Below are 13,130 nucleotides of genomic sequence, written 5' to 3' on the forward strand. Positions count from 1 at the left end.
CTTTCTCCTTCCTCTGTCTCTCACTCCTCTCGTTCTTTCTCTTTTTCCTCTGTGTCTCTCACTCCTCTCATTCTTTCTCTTCTTCCTCTGTCTCTCTCACTCCTCTCTCTCTCTCTCCTCATGGGAGATCCTCAATCTTCAGCCTTTAATCACCCCCCTGTTATGTTCTTTAAATACTGTTTCAGCCTCATGCTACAATCTCTCCAACTTCACCTCCCAGGCAGCTGCACACACAATGCGACAGATCCCTGTGTGCTGACACGCTTAGAAACAGGCAGCTATTTGTGTGCAAGCACACCAGCCCGAGCAAGTGCCTCTTCTGTCTGTGACATCTCTGGGACTCTCTGACGTGCTGAAATGGTCTGGGGAATTTAACAGTGAAAACAGAAGATATAGGAGTACCTAACTACAAGCATATGAGCCTGAATTTCTCCTTTCTCGTGTGACGCTATTGCCTTAAGCAAGGCTTTTGAGGAATACTCAGAATCTGGAAGGCAATTAAAAATGCAATGCAATAAGATTTTCCCCCTCCATTCCACAGTAAAGGGTCGTGTGTGCGGTGCAGCAGGTGCTTCTTGAGTCACCTGGGTTCTCGGTAGAGTCACTGGACTTGTGTGTGGTAGTGTCCTATGGGACTGGAAAGGGTTTGGGAAAGATAATGGTCTCAGGTGTCAGCCAGAGGCAAACACTACACCCAGGATTTTCAGCTTTCTGCCCACTTATTTCAGAGCACCACTTTATACCAGCTCTGTAGTCGTGCCGCTGAGTTCATTATTGGCCCTCTGAAATAACTCAGCAGCTGGATGAACTCAAATTAAGCTGTAGAATGGATGTAGTCTACAGCGCTTGGCGTAGTGGTTTAGCCATAAAAAAAAACACAGCTGGGATTGATTCATCTGACCAGAGCTCCACTCTTCCACTGACCCAGACTGGACCTCACCTGCCCCCAGAGGGTGTCAGCTGGCTACTTTCCCAAAACTCCAGCACAGGGCTCTGGATAGACTAACCAGCAGCAGTCATCTTATTCCACCGTAATGCATTCCTTCCATTTGGTCCCTGACAGCATATTTATTGCTTTAAGTGATTCACTTTTTTCCATGATAATCATCCTTCTGCAAGATACAGCATTATTGCAGTGGTAGCAATTCCAGATTTAGCTGACTTTAGTTCTTGTTGTAGGCTAGTGTTGTAGGCTAGTGAAGATTACATTTTTCTCTTTATTTTTGCAAGTTCTTTGTCTTCCTGAGCTGTTTATTTCTCTATTTTGGGCCTTACAATACCGAAATATTATAAACAGGAAAAAAAACAAGTATACTACCACAATTCTCACCTTCTTCCTGTTTCCAGACTTCAGATGGAGATGATCAGGTAGAGGAACAAGGGTGTGGTTTGGTATTTTGGGAAATGCCAGCTGTGTCTCTCCAGTAATTCTCAGCCACCCCCCCCTCCTCACACACATACACACAACTCCCCCTTCAGACTTCTCCAAGCTCTGGGATTACTGCACGCTCAGCTCGCGCTCCAGGAGGGAATAAAGAGCGATTTTTTTTTGTAAATGATAAAAAAAACCCTCTCAGCATGCTCTCTGTGGGGGGTGCGCTTGGCTCACAATATCTCTCTCCTTCAAAACGCCTCAGATCCACTAAGCCATACTGCCTCTGATCCTGCCTCTGCCAAAATCCTGCCATCTTCCGAACTGCCTGCTTGGCTCTATTGTTATGACTGGGATTGTTATTTTGACTTTTAAGCGCCAGACTTTCATCTTTATTTCTCTTCCCCCCCCTCGCCCCCCCACAAAAAAACATTCAATTTCATTTTACCATCTCTTTTCAAAGCACTGAGTCAGATTTTTTGTGTGCGCCTGAATAAGGTGTGTTACAGATTTCGAGTGTGAGGTGTTAAGACAAAGGTGGCTGAGGGTGACTGCGTGTAGCCCCCATCTCTCTCTCTCTCTCATTAATCACGAGCTCTGGAGCACATTTATTAAGGTACTGGAGAAAATATTGTCCAGACATGAACTTCACGCATATTTTCTGTACCCAATCCACAGGCAACCCAGCTCACACAGGTTAATCAAGATCGTTTGGCTGTGATTTATTTTTTATACTAGCTGAATCTTTACATTTCTTTTAAATAAAAGGATATATAAGCTTTGTAAGTCAGTTGCTTTTCACTTCCAGCTGAAGTTCTGAATTCCAGTCTGGGTGCCCGTGATAGGAAAACCAGTCCAGGTGTGAGTGTGTGTGCCCTGTGATGGACTGGCCACCTGTCCCAGGTGTGACTGTGTGTGCCCTGTGATGGACTGGCCACCTGTCCCAGGTGTGACTGTGTGTGCCCTGTGATGGACTGGCCACCTGTCCCAGGTGTGAGTGTGTGTGCCCTGTGATGGACTGGCCACCTGTCCCAGGTGTGACTGCGTGTGCCCTGTGATGGACTGGCAACCTGTCCCAGGTGTGAGTGTGTGTGCCCTGTGATGGACTGGCCACCTGTCCCAGGTGTGAGTGTGTGTGCCCTGTGACGGACTGGCCACCTGTCCCAGGTGTGAGTGTGTGTGCCCTGTGATGGACTGGCGACCTGTCCCAGGTGTACCCTGACTTGCTCCCGTTGCTTGCTGAGATAGGCCCCGGCTCTCCCACAACCCTGTATTGGAGAAAGCATTTGGAGCAAGGAGCAAGGAGCCCAATAGTGGAGATCACTGCGGTGAGAGATAACTAGGCTCACCGAGCGCAAGAAAAAACACAGAAACAACACAATCACAGGGCACCCATCCTCCTTCAGCCCTGCCTGGCTCTTTCAGGAGCACCAGTGACGGGGACAAAAGGGGTTTGACAGCTCCCAGCGGGACGAAGAGGAAACCAGGGAGAAATAATTGCTTTCGCTTACAGGCTCTGTTCTCTGGCCAAAGCCACAGGCTGACTTGACTCCATTCTCCACTGTTGTGGAATTGAGGTGGGATTCCTCGCCTTCTTGTTCCTCAGATATAAGATAAGGGGCTGTGGAAAAAAAAAAGAAAGATCAGCCGTGACATGTGAAGCGAGAGAACGGGGGCGCGGGAAGGACAAGTTTAGCACAGCTCTTTAAAAAGCAGGAGGGAGAAAGAGGGTTTTGACAGCCCAGAGCCCACTGTTCCTCTCGCACTCTCTGTTAGCTGCCACTTTGCTCCAGTGAGGAGGACAGTGTCTGAAGCAGGGTGTGAAGAGCAGGTCAGCTGTGAACTGCAGGGATTAATAATGCAGGACAGAAAACAGCACTCACTGGATGAGCAGAGAGCCCAGACACTCCGCAGTACAGCAGCCTGAGTTCACAACTGTGAGAGAGGGGAGAGAGAGGGGGAGATGGAGGTATTGTAGAAGAAGAGAGCAAAGAGGAGAAAGGCAGCGAGAGAGAGAAAGAGAGAGGGGGAGAGGAAGCAAGAAGGAAAGGTTTGAAAGGGAATCTGAATTTGAGAGAGAGAGGTAGAGTGAGCAGAGGGAGAGGGAGGAAGGAGGGGCAGGGTGTCGCAAGGAAAAAAGAGAGATATGGAGAAATATGGACATAAAAATGTGAAGGAACTGAGATACAGCAGCACAAATTAAAAAAAAAAGTAATTGGACCAAAATTCTCGAATGATGAAGAGAGAAAAACCCAGACTTCCTTTTTGTTCATTCATTGGCTTTTTCTCAAATGTTTCAACTACTTTTTTTGTAACTTTTCTAGACATTGTACACAATGTTCAGATCCAATAATAGAAATGAAGTTTGTTTATGTTTGGAGGTAATTGAATATTTTGACATCTGCCATGTGTCAACAGCAATGCCTTGCAAAAGACGAAAGCTGTAGCAGACTGTGGCCAGCAGAGGGCAGGTCTGTTCAGCACTGCCTCTTCCAAAACTCAGATCTTCGTCCCAGACCAGGACACGCCATTGTCATGACAGGGCAGGTAGATGGAGAAGAACAGCATCTGCTGGACTAGCTGAGGAATCCAAGTGCTTGATCCCAGCAAAGGCACAAGGAGCTACAAGAGCTGGTGGAGATGGCAGACAGGATAGGATAGGAGCTGCGAAGGCAGGAGGAGATTGTCGAATGGGATAGGAGTAGAGAAAGTGGGAGGAGATTGTCGAAGGGGATAGGAGTAGAGAAGGCGGGAGGAGATTGTCGAAGGGGATAGGAGTAGAGAAGGTGGGAGGAGATTGTTGAAGGGGATAGGAGCTGCGAAGGCAGGAGGAGATTTCCCAATGGGATAGGAGTAGAGAAAGCGGGAGGAGATTGTCGAATGGGATAGGAGTAGAGAAGGCGGGAGGAGATTGTCGAATGGGATAGGAGTAGAGAAGGTGGGAGGAGATTGCCGAAGAAGACAGGAGCTATGAAGGGAGGAGGAGATTGCCAAAGGGGATAGGAGCTGAGAAAAGAGGAGATTGTCGAAGGGGATAGGAGCTGAGAAGTCAGGAGGAGATTGTCGAAGGGGGTAGGAGCTGAGAAGTCAGGAGAAGATTACTCTGCTGACTTAAGCTGCGCTGCCAAGCAAGGCTGGTAGGCAGGGGTTCAGCACAATGCCACTGGTCCAGTGCTCAGCTGGGCCGAAGTGGAGAGGGACGACAGAATGGGTGCCAGCAGGCAGCAATTTCAAGAACCAGACAGATACTCTGACCCCAAGCAAACCCACTTCATTAACCACTGAGGGATAGCACTTGTCAGGTGGAGCAGTAGGAAACCAGTTCATCAAGGCAAGGTTGTACAGCCTCACTGTGGAATGTAGCACGGACACCAGGGTTAATACACCTCCTCTTACAAACAGTGCCATGGCATTTTCAATGTCCAAGTAGCAGGATCTCACTTAACATCTCATCTAGTGGACAACTTCTGCTAAGGCACTGTGTCTCCAGTCACCATACTGGGACACTGGGTTTAGATCAATAGCACCATATATTGAGCATTGGGTTTAGAACTGTGATCCAGAGCACCATATACTGGTCCATCAACACCACCCACAGCAGCATTCCTTACAGGTCTCCCATCCCGGTGCTGGTCTGGCCCAATCTTTACTTTCTGATATTTGGCAATATTAGGCTTCAAAGCAAAGTGAATCCTGAGCTCAGTTCTCAGCAGCAGTGCCCAGTAATGTTGTAGTATTCACGGTTCCTTCAGAATCCCTTGGTGGCTGAACAATCTTACCAGGGGATTGGCTATGTTCATTAGCATTGAAAAACCTCTACATCAATGAAATATTAATTGTTGCACCAGCTGTTAGTTGACCGTTAATTAAGGAATAAATTAATCAACTGATTAAACCTTTAATGCATTAATGAATAACAAAGTTGCTTTTACAGCTTCCGAATGTTAAAAAATAAACTCAGTATATTACAAAACAGATAAATGGCCATGCAGACAGGCCAGGAATGAAGGAATGTTACTTCCTGAGGCCGTGCTGAGACTGTATCTGCATGTGCACTTTCCGGACCTTTTCCGCGTGGAGTGTCCGCTGGCCTGTGTCTCTGCTCTCCCTTCTCAGTGACCGGGGGGGGGGGGTGGGAGCGGGCGTGCAGGCCGGGGTTAAGGAGTGCAGGGGAGCCTGGGGAGAGCCTGGCTGGGCCGCTGGAGCAGCCAGACTAATTACCTGCCACGTGAGAGAGCGCCTCCGACTCCTGCTCCTCAGGCAATCAGAAAAGCAATTTGAGCAGGAGGGCTGCGCGTTCTGCTGCAGCCCGCCGAGTCCGTCAGGGGAGGTCCCGGGTCGCCGTGGGTCTCGAGAACAATTAACGAACATTTACAGCCGCCTGATCAGTCAATACAGGCCTGAAAAGAACACATCCCTCCACTCCTGTTCGCAAACACAATTCATTTCTCCACCAGCTCTGCTCCCTCTGGCCCAGTCTGCTGTGTGTGTACATTTCTGCTTTGAGACAGAGTGGATTGGGGCTCGAGGTTCCGACACGCGCAAGAACACGCACTTTTGCCAACCACAGCTGATTGACGGGAGGCGGTGGGTAAAGTCCCGGAGTTGTAATTCCAAGGTTGCGGGTTCAAATCCCAGGGGCGAGACTGCTGTTGCACTCTTGAGCAAGGTGCTTTGCCTGAGTTGTTCCATTAAAATGCCCAGCTGTGTGGATGGGAGCAGACGTGAGCCAGTTCAGACATCAGCTGAACGTACAAACAGAAATGAGGGGTGTTTCACCGGGGGGGGGTGGGTCAGAAGTGTTAAACAATGACTCCCTACTGTTATAATGGTGTTTGGGTGCATGCAAAGATGGGAGGGGGCTTTTGGAGCTGCACTTTGTGGGTTTTTTTACTGCCAGGGTGTGAAGGGTTTTCAGGTCAGAGGGTTGTGATAACAATCAGGTTGACTTTGCAAAGACAGTGGTTTTAGGGAGCTCTTTGTGCAGTGGGCTGTGTGTGCGCCTTCGGCAGTGCTCAAACTTGTCATCGGAGAAACACTACACAGTCCTACCACCCGCCCTCTGCAAATCTCTCCCCTTCCCACCCATCTGAACTAAAGTAGATGCAGAACAGTCACATGCCACTAAAATCCACTTCCAAAAATGAACACTGGCTGTACTTTTCAAATTGGGGTGCATTGTGGTTTACAGATGGAGTGTTAGAAAGTCCTCCTTCAGTTGTTCCTTGAGGACTGGGATAGCAGATGTGCTACAAGCCACTAATTGGAGGGGCGCTGGTGATCTGAGACAGACGTTGTAGCCTTCGAGGGGCGCACCACTGTTATTCTGCCCCAGCAGTGACTCCCTCATCCTTTTGGGGTCTTTTCAGATGTCATTTCTGTGCGAGAAGAGTCATTCTGCAGGCCGAGTGCAAATCGAAGGCAGAATCGTTTGGTCTCTACAGAATGATCTGCAACAAGAAGAAGGAGGCAATGCTCTTGTATTTAATATTTGTGCTCTTATCACGCTCCCAGTGCCCATTATGTCATCGTGTTTTCCTTCTGCAGCTTAATGGCAAATGACTGCACACTCCACGGCCCTTAAAGGGAGATGTCTGTGCGTCGGTCTTCAAGGGTCGCTGGTCGTTTGTTATTCTACTCATCGCCCCGAGCGTGAAGAGTCCCCACACTCCCCCCCTCAGACACAGCAGGGAACATCGGGGCTCAGGGCTTGTGCCCTTGGTTCGGTGACATCGGAGCGTTTTGTACGAGGAGAGAGAGGCTGTTGTTTAGGCGCTTTACAAGGGGAGAGCAAAGCGCAAAGACAAGGCACAGAAGACAGCACTCACAAATTCACACACTGAAAAATGCACAAGGCTGCATAATGCAGACACTGAAAATAGGCACGGAAGAGCCACACACAGTCCTGTACATGACACGCAGGCAGTTTCATTATTTAACAAGATTACCAGCCTGCTTGTGTTCAGATGTACAGGTGCATACACAGGCAGGAGTGCACACAGGAGCAGACATCGCAGGCTCTCAAGCACAACACAACTGCACAAAAACAGACAGGAGCACTGCACACAAAACACACAGCTGCACGCAAACACACAGGAGTACTGCACACAAGACACAGCTGCACACAAGACACACAGGAGCACTGCACACAAGACACAGCTGCACACAAACAGACTTCTGGGAGGCTGTAGTCTCCCACAGAGGTCTGTCTATCCCCAGCTCTGATGCCGTTTGCCTGTCTAGTTGACAGGAGTCCTTTGCGGATGTCGTTAATAAAGTGATGTCAATGCGAGGGCTTGTGGTTCACTAGAGAACACAGCCTGGTGCCTGAGGGAGCACAGCAAATAGGGTCCGCTAATATTAAGAGCACTCTCAACTCCTGATATTCCTCTGTGGCTCTCACTGTCTCTTCCCTTCTTCACTACAGTCCTACTCTCCGAGTCACTGCTCCCTACCTTCCATCCAATCATCTTCTAACTACTTTATCCAACACAGGGTCACAGGGCAGCCAGAGCCTGTCCTGGCAAGCAAGGGGTACAAGGTGGGGTCCCCCCTGGATGAGAAGCCAGTCTGCTCCCTGTCTCCCGTTCTGATGGGCCTCTGTGCTCTCTCTCCTGTTCAGCCCATCCTGAGCCTCCACCTACAATAGGAAGCTCATCAGTGAAGAAATTTTGTTCATTGTTGTTAAAACACCTTCCTTTTTGAAAAAGTAGGTATAAATTTGCATGATTCGTTGAAGCAAAAATGGAAGGGATGCCTGTATACTTAAGGGAAGTGTACCTCTTGCTTGTTCCTGTCTCTCGTGGAAGCCTCCCTTCCCTGTTCCCCACAGTCTAGCTCTGCCTTAAACTGTTTTTTTCTTCTGCTGATGGAACAGGAGACATACAGTAACTGAAGACTTCCCTGTGTCGTTTTACGTTGTCTTTCTCACAGCTTGTTCTGTGTTAGTACATACGTATACATTTAGTATCCTTATGTGCTAATTGGCTCTGCGTCTGAATTGAGATTTTTTCTGCATTCACAGCTTTCAAAGGTTCCCATCATCAAATCTGTGAATGCGCTAAAAATAAATTCTACTTGGTCACGCGCGGTCTCATCATGAGACAGATGCTTGCATACTGCATTCCAGGTTGAAAGGCTTGAATGAAACTTATCAATGAACACAGGGAGCTGGGCAGGTGAAGTGGGGGTTTCTGAAATGTAGTGCCCTGGTATTCTTTGCAGCAGATGTGCTAGTTCAGAGTGCAGGCCAAGCTCTAAGGCCCAGATGTCACAACGTCAAGCCTTGGCCATGTGGAGATTGCAGTGCACGTAAGGACCATGGGGCCCTGGGTTTAATGCCTGGGGTGCGATCTGGGTGGAGTCTGCATGTTCTCCCCAGGTTTGCATGGGCTTCTTCCAGGTGCTCTGTTTTCTTCCTATAATTCCAAAACATGCTGGTAGGTTAATTGGCTTTCGGGAAAATTGGCCCTGGTGCCTTGGGACCATTGCTTACCGGGATAGGTCCCGGTTTCCCCATGACCCTGTATCCGATAAAGCCGTTAGAAAACGTATGGAATCAAGAAGGTGGCTTTTCAGACGACGGTTTTCATGGACAATCAACAGCAACACAGTGTATAAAAGGCTGGATTCCACCCCAGCTTCATGCAATTGCGCTTTTACAGGTTTGAAAGTGCATGGCGTTGAGCCACATTAGCACTGACATTGGCAAATATATGGATTTGCTTCCCTTGAAAGCAAAGTTGTTCCTTGTCTTTCGGCAGGCGCAGTTTGTTTTCCTTCACCAGGAAATAGTGCTCCCACAGAATAAGGGGACGGGGTCTATCCTCGTCCTTGTGCCGTGGCACAGGTGAGTGGTTAGCGCGATCTCATACAGGAGGGGGGTCCAGCTCATCCTTTCCTAAAAGATCAACCAGGAGCTGAGAAACAAAGGCAATCGGGTCGCGATGCATAGATTATGTCTCCTACCTCTCGCATCTAAGTCCTTCCCGTGTATCTCATTCTCCGCAGCGAGTGTTTTACATGTTTTACATGTGGCCTCTAATCCCGTCACCCTGCCCGGAATACCAGATTAGCCGGCTCCCACAGGACTCGATGGTGTTCAAGTGCAGCAATCGCCTCTCGATTTTCAGATCTGAAGGACTCAACAGAAGCTTGTATCTTGTGCTGTTAGTTCGCCATTACTCTCCCACGAAGCAACATTACTGTCGGCCCGCCATGCTTCCGAGTCCAAATGAGTGGATTCTGTTGACTGTTCCTTCTTGTTTTTTTATCTTGGACATTGCAAATTAAACTAAAATAATTTATCAGTATTATTGCAGATAGAACAAATAAATTACCCTGTTTTGCGAAAAAAATAAAATAAAATTAAAGCAGGAGCACATAGCATGCATCCACACTGAGCCATGCTCAACAGCGCCCCCCAGAAGTTGGCTTTTCTTCTTTGTAAAAACACACCCATGGATGTGGCAATAGTTTGACGATGGTCCTTGGCTCTCTGGAGTGTAGACTTGCAGAGAGATCGCTTTCAAAGTCTGCGCTGCCTTAACAAAATACATTGTGGGAGGTCAGCAACGATTTAATTTGAAGTGGGATATTTTCCGTTTGGCTGCAACCATTTATTTCCGGGTCGGCTAGCTCTCGAGGAATGACACAACTCCTGTCAGGCCTTTTTTTTACTGTACATCTCGTGACTTCTCTTCTCCCGGGACACCTGGACGACTGATACGTCCCTCACACCTCTCCTCTGGCTTCTGGCGAGCTCGAGGCTCCGTCCTCCGTGATGAACGTGCCGGCTTTGCTCGAAAAGCAGGTGCCAGCTCAGGCACAAAACACGTCCAGGCGCTAAAGACTATTACAGGTCAGTAACAGGAAGTGGAAAAACACAGAGTTTAGTCAGGGGCACCAAATGTCAATCTCTTAATGTTGTTTTGAGCAAGACAGCACTTTCCTTCCATTTGCAAACATTGTCAATTATGAATAGGGTGCCTCTCTATAAATGCATGCCAGAGCCAGGCAGCTTTGTGCATTGCAACAGAGCGTCTGAGGAAATTGCACGGCAGGTTCATCTGTCTGTGGGACTGCAGCGCAGGTCACGCTCCGCTTTTCTAGTTACACCACGGGTGGCCTGTGTTTAAGACTCCCACTGCTGCCCCCCATCAAAGAAAAACTCTCAGGCAAAAGCTGTTGAATAATTCAACCGCACATCAAGAATTCGCAATGATCTGACATGCACATGGCCTAGCTTTCCCGTCCTCCTCCGAGATCCTCACTGACTCTCTTGCTGGCCTCTGGAATTGCCTTTTTTAAAAAAAACAGGGGTTATGCTAACAAGATGTGATTATTCGGCCTCTCCCAAGAGCAACTGGTGCTTGCACGCTCCCTCCACCGCAAAGTCAGTGCAACCGTCTGGAAACACTGGCTTGAGAACTCAGTCCTGCAGCCGTTCTCCCTGCATCCCAGCCTGTCACGCCAAAGAGAGCGTGCTTTAGTTTCATGGACGACGCCACGCTCTGGCTGCAGATGGCTGGAAACAGGCAGGCATTTCTGGGTCCCGGCCTTCTTTTGCCCTCCCTTTGACTGGCAAACTGTGCCAGTTACGCAATTTGACCCAAAAGAAGTGGGCGCAGCCCAGGCAATCCTGGCACCCTCTGCAGCAGTTGTGTTTTAGCAGGGGAAGTGAATTCCACCCAGTTGCCCTAGCCCTGACAGATCAGAGATGTGGGCATGCAGAGTGCGCTTGCCTCCTTAATTTAACACCTCCTCCAAATTAATTAAATTAATTGACCTCACAGTGTAGCCATACTCTGGAACAGAAATAAGCAATATTCTGCCTGAAATTGCCTGCTTGTTTAACAGGAAGAAGCAGAGAGACGTTTCTTGTGTTTTCTTGGGTTTGGGTTTCTGTGTTCCTGGATTTTGTGACACCTCACTTACTTCCCTTTTCCCCTTGTTTGCAGACGTGGTCAGGAACGTTTTATTTCCTTACAGATTTCCAGGCATAATAAGACGTGAGCCTTAGATCCACATATTGATCGGCTTGCACAGTTGGTTTTTGATTTTTCAGAGTTTATCAAGTTCACTGCACGTATTTAAACCAAGTGTAAATCGAAAATCCCTTAATGGAGTTTTTAAACAGATGATCAGGAGAGCAGACCCTAATCTCACCCACTTCTGCTCTCCAATGTATAAATCTCTCTCTTCCAACACCTTTGCAGAAGCTCCCTGGCTCATTCCCTGCCTCCACCTTACAGCCAGTCTGCCTTCTCCTCGGCCAGACAAGTAAACGTGAAACACACTATCCTAGAAACCTGGTGTTAACCAGAGTTTGACCCAACTACTGAATTCATGTTTAGAGGTTCAGTCTGCACCCTAGAACTACTGTACATCTTGCTCTTATCCTTCCTAGTTCTTATTAAGACTTTCTGCATCCGGTCTATGACTTTCGGATTCATCTCTGGATTTGTCCCCCGGAGCCGGATGTTTGCCAGTATCCTTAACGCTCAGAACTTACCAGTGTTGGCATGGCAATTTGCCCCTGTCCAATTTGATATTATCACATTTTATTCCAAACTCGACAGCACTATGCCCAGGAGGAGTCCCAGACTTTACCGCTGTCAGTCGGACAGGGCAGTGCGATGATCTCAGTGTGCACAACATATCCAGTGAATTTTTCTCTCCCAGCCCACCTCAGGGCATCTCATTTAAATTGTTTCATGGTCCCCCAAAAAAAGGCGACTGGTAGTAACATACATGCGAACCCTGAGCATTACACAGGCAGTTAAGTCGTGTTATGAAATTAGGCTGCAGAACGTCTAACGCAGTCCGGCCAGTTGTCAGAAAAGCTGGAGAAGAACAGTGAGAGCCGAGGCAGTGGCAAGGGAGGCAGCGAGAGAGAGGAAGGGCTCAGGCTGAGTTAATGGGTAGAGCTGAGAGCCCTGCGCCAGGGGCCAAGCCATCAATATTACAGCACACGGGGGGGGGGGGAGTGCACCGACCATGGCATATCAAATATTTATTACCCCCCTGTTTTTACACTCATTCTTATTTTCTCTCCCATTCCTGAAAAGACAACCTTAAAAGCTCCAGTGTCACGGGAGCCACTGAGCTTGACAGGTATTGCTGCACGCTGAACAAAGGCAACACAGAGCTCTTCTGTTCAATCAGGCTACATCAAGCTTCTTCTTCCCTCGTCTGCACCAAGGGGGACGGTCGGGTCAGGCTCTCATCGGTGTTGCTGTCCTCAGAATGGAAAGGGAGGACAAAGGCCAACTTGGAAACGCCCGCATGTTTCAGGTGGCATCAGCTCTTATTCGGGTATACGCCCGTGAAGGGAGTTGGGAGGTAGAGGACAGGGAAACGCTTTATAGTTCAGCCAGTTGTGAGGGCTGGTCCTGAGCTGCTCGCTGGCTTTAAACTCTGAATGAAACCCAATGGTGCGGAGATCACAGGTTCAGATCCAGGCTGTGTCTCCTCCTGACTGCGGCCCACAGTCCTCGACTTTAGCCTGTTTGCACTGGGGGTATAGGTTGGGTAAACCCTGCTAAAGGAGGTAATGTAGCCCTAACAAGAACAGCATCCTGTTTTTAAAGCAAAGGCTAAACTCTGCCCCAGAGACTCATCAGGTTAGAGCTCATCCCGTTTTCTGTTGCCTTAAGTGGATATGATGCCTCTTTAAACAAGATGCAAGAGGACAGTTGCAAGGGTACTCCCAGCAACGCAGGTATCTATTTGTACAGCTGGGTGGACTGAAGCAGTG

This window comes from Atractosteus spatula, chromosome 2 (genome assembly GCF_055471065.1).
Source record: "Atractosteus spatula isolate fAtrSpa1 chromosome 2, fAtrSpa1.hap1, whole genome shotgun sequence".
Lineage (NCBI taxonomy): Eukaryota > Metazoa > Chordata > Actinopteri > Semionotiformes > Lepisosteidae > Atractosteus > Atractosteus spatula.